Source organism: Rhinopithecus roxellana, chromosome 4 (genome assembly GCF_007565055.1).
Source record: "Rhinopithecus roxellana isolate Shanxi Qingling chromosome 4, ASM756505v1, whole genome shotgun sequence".
NCBI classification, from domain to species: Eukaryota; Metazoa; Chordata; class Mammalia; order Primates; family Cercopithecidae; genus Rhinopithecus; species Rhinopithecus roxellana.
The window spans coordinates 16,290,071-16,294,335 of record NC_044552.1 but is presented as its reverse complement, the minus strand read 5'-3'; the positions used below and the strand labels follow the sequence as shown (position 1 = coordinate 16,294,335).

General features: G+C 42.5%; 1 pseudogene; it reads left to right on the top strand.

Annotated features, from left to right (window-relative positions):
• The first annotated feature begins 2,875 nt into the window (after positions 1-2,875).
• On the top strand, positions 2,876-3,993 carry LOC104664553 (annotated as a pseudogene).
• The last annotated feature ends 272 nt before the right edge of the window (positions 3,994-4,265 follow it).

The window sequence follows — 4,265 nt, the reverse complement described above, 5'->3', positions numbered from 1 at the left end:
CATTTAGCTGCAACTGATTCACTTCCATCTTCCAAATCTTATACAAGTTTCTCTCATGAGCATACTCTAACCAAAAATCACATAGAAAAGGAAACCATTCTGGAAAATGTAGCTCTCAGCCTTAAAAATGAGTGAGAATTGTGCTGAGTTAACACCAGATAATCCAGCACAGTCTACTCCTTCATCAGCTCAGCATCCATACACCCTATTTTTAATCTGTAACTTTCCAATAAAGATACTAGCAACATTATGCTTTTACATTATATGATTCAATTATTTTTCATACAACCAAACCTAAAAAAAGAAACGCAGAGATCCACTTTATCCATCTGTGAATAAATGTTTATCTTCTGATTCACAATCTTATCTTGCTATCGTATAACCTAAAACTGAACCATAGAAGTAACCATGATTCATACACTGATACTATTAGAGGGCTATTGGAATAGGAGAGAAAGCAAAGAAAACTATCAGTTTATATATACAAATGTCCATATCTAAGCAATACAGAAAATATCTCCAGTGACTACAGTACTTGTTTCTGGAACTGGTCACATGGCCGTAATTGGTATTTATAATTCCCTTCTCCCACCACTCATTTCCTATCACACTGGTCCCCAGCAAGCACTCAGCCAGTCTTTTTTTTTTTTTTTTTTTTTTTTTTTTTTTTTTTTTTTTTTGAGACAGAGCCTTGCTCTGTCACCCAGGCTGGAGTGCAGTGGCGTGATCTCGGCTCACTGCAACCTCCGCCTCCTTGGGTTCACGCCATTCTCCTGCCTCAGCCTCCTGAGTAGCTGGGACTAAAGGCGCCCACCACCACGCCCGGCTGAGTGTTTTGTATTTTTTTAGTAGAGACGGGGTTTCACTGTGTTAGCCAGGACGGTCTCGATCTCCTGACCTCGTGATCTGCCCATCTCGGCCTCCCAAAGTGCTGGGATTACAGGTGTGAGCCACTGTGCCCGGCCCAATCAGTTTTTTTATTTGTTTTTTGGTCTAGTATGATGACTTCAATCTTTATTCTTGAAATTTCTGTGCGACACTGTTCCGCTTGTTCTGGTTGCTATAGTTTTCTCTAACTTTTACTACAGAGCATGGGAGCGCCGGGAGATTACCAGGAGGATCTCCTGGAGCTCGGGTACTTCTTGCCTCCATTGTGCAGTAGCCAACCAATTTACCCTTGATAATCAAGGTCAGTTATCCCATCTAGCACAGAAACCATTTTATTTGTCTGACAAAGTGACCAGATGACAGTCTCAGATTCCTGTTAAATGGACCCACCATTGTGTTCCCTGGTGGAACTATTCCTGCCCTGGAAACCCAGACCTGCAAACTAGCAGAGTTTAATGTTGTGGGAATAAAAAGCCAAAACTTTTTAGACCATTAGTAGATCATTAGGTGTACAGTGAAAGACACTATTCCTTGATTTTTAAAACTTCCTATCTTTGCTATGGGGGAAACTACATTATAAACTGGCCACTGATAGAGAGTATGCTCTGCATCTCATCGGGCACTAAATCAGCTCCACAAAGTGATTTTGCCAACTGGCACCATAACTGAATCTTCAAAAGCCCATTCTACCACTCTATCAAGCCACGCTTCAGGATGATGGCAAACATGGTAAGACCAGTGAGTTCCAAATAAAGGCAGTAACAACATCACACTTTCGTGAGCACATTGCTGCACTTCATTTGCTGTGAAATGAGTTCCTTGTCAGAAGCACAGCTAGGAAGAGTGCCACCACCATGCATTAGGTATGCTGTAAGTCCAGACATGACCATTTTGGAGGAACCATTGTGGACAGGAAGGCAATCCATCTCCAGTGAGAACAAAGCGGTGCTCTTAGGCAGGATGGAAATGGTCCACGTTACTTAAACTGTTGATTCCCCCAAATAACAGTGCCACATCATGGGCTCAATGTTGGCAGGCAGGGCACCCTGCAGGAGCCATACTCAAATCAGACGTTCACCGAGCCTAAGCTCAGCTCCATCCCTGCCACCTTGGGAACAGAATTCTGGGAAATACAGTTCCCACCCTCAGAAGAATGGTGGTGTCATCAGGTTGACAAGAGACAATCCAGCACAGACGTCCTCCTTGCCTCTCAGTGTTCTGAAAGGTCATTCCGGTGTGCTGGGCCTTTCTGTATCACTGCAGTGGGCAGTCGGGAAGCTCTTTCTGCACAAAAGCACATGTTCTCAAGTTGGTGTCGATTTTTATTATTTTAGTTTCTTCTCCTTTGTTTACTCTGTTCTCTCTGGAATTCTTAATATTATCATGCACCTCTGAATTGATTCTCTAATTTTCTTATCTTTCCCCTTCCCTTCTCTCCTTCTGTCCTCTACACTGTCTTTTTTGTTCTTTCTGGGATATGTGATTGACTTTATCTTCCAAAGTATCTGTTTATTTATTTATTTGAAGATTTTTAAAGCTTTTTATTTTGAAATAATTACAGATTCACAGGAAATATTATTATTATTATTATTAATTTTTTTTTTTTGAGACGGAGTTTCGCTCTGTCGCCCAGGCTGGAGTGCAGTGGCCGGATCTCAGCTCACTGCAAGCTCCGCCTCCCGGGTTCACGCCATTCTCCTGCCTCAGCCTCCCGAGTAGCTGGGACTACAGGCGCCGCCACCTCGCCCGGCTAGTTTTCTGTATTTTTTAGTAGAGACGGGGGTTTCACCGTGTTAGCCAGGATGGTCTTGATCTCCTGACCCCGTGATCCACCCGTCTTGGCCTCCCAAAGTGCTGGGATTACAGGCTTGAGCCACCGCGCCCGGCCAGGAAATATTATTTCAAAATGCAAAGAAATGTACTGGGATGTCTCATGCACCCTTCCCCCAGACTCCCTCGCTGTTAACATCCTGAACAACTATAGTACAATATCACAACTGAAAAATTGAAATTGGTGGTGGCGGCAGCATGGTGGCAAGGGCGGCTAAGGCAGCTGCAGCAGCAGTAGAAGAGGTCAACTCAGCCGGGCAGGTTGAAGAGCTGCTGCACCTGAAAGCCAAGTCTCTCTTTGTGGCCCACTTCTGGGCACCACAGGCTCCACAATGTGCACAGATGAACGAAGTTACGGCAGAGTTAGCTAAAGAACACCCTCAAGTTTCATTTGTGAAGCTGGAAGCTGAAGGTGTCCTGAAGTATCTGAAAAATATGAAATTAGCTCTGTTCCCACTGTTCTGTTTTTCAATAATTCTCAAAAAATTGACTGATTAGATGGTGCACATGTCCCAGAGTTGACCAAAAAAGTACAGCGACATGCATCTAGTGGCTCCTTCCCACCCAGCACTGATGATGAACATCTCAAAGCAGAGCGCAATCTTCGCTTAAAGAAATTGACTCATGCTGCCCCCTGCATGCTGTTTATGAAAGGGACTCCTCAAGAACCACGCTGTGGTTTCAGCAAGCAGATGGTGGAAATTCTTCACAAGCATGTTTAGTTTAGCAGTTCTGATGTCTTCTCAGATGAAGAGGTTTGGCAGGGGCTCAAAGCCTATTCCAATTGGCCTACCTATCCTCAGCTCCACGTTTCTGGAGAGCTCATATAATTAAGGAGCTACAACCATCTGAAGAACTAGATACAATTTGTCCCAAAGCTCCCAAATTAGAGGAAAGGCTCAAAGTGCTGACAAATAAAGCTTCTGTGATGCTCTTTATGAAAGGAAACAAACAGGAAGCAAAATGTGGATTCAGCAAACAAATTCTGGAAATACTAAATAGAACTGGTGTTGAATATGAAACATTCGATATATTGGAGGATGAAGGAGTTCAGCAAGGATTAAAAGCTTAATCAAATTGGCCAACATACCCTCAGCTGTGTGTGAAAGGGGAGCTGGTGGGAAGATTGGATATCGTGAAGGAGCTGAAAGACAATGGTGAATTGCTGCCTATACTGAGAGGAGAAAATTAATAAATCTTAAACTTGGTGCCCAACTATTGCAAGAAATACTTAATTACATTGGGAGCAGTTCATGATTTAGTCCTCAGAAATGGGCTAGGAATAGAAAAATCCTGCTTACTCAGTTACATGTTTTTTGTATTTCACAACTTTGTGCTAAATACAAGTATGTTACATTTTTTTCCCACCAAAAATAGAATGCAATAAACATCTTCAAATTATTAACAATAATTGTATAAGAAAAGTGTTATCTTTACAGCAATATTAAACATACAGCTACTATAAAAAAATTGAAATTGGTACAATCTACAGACTTCATTCAGATTTCACAAGTTACACAGGCCCGCATGTGTTTGTGTGTGTGCTT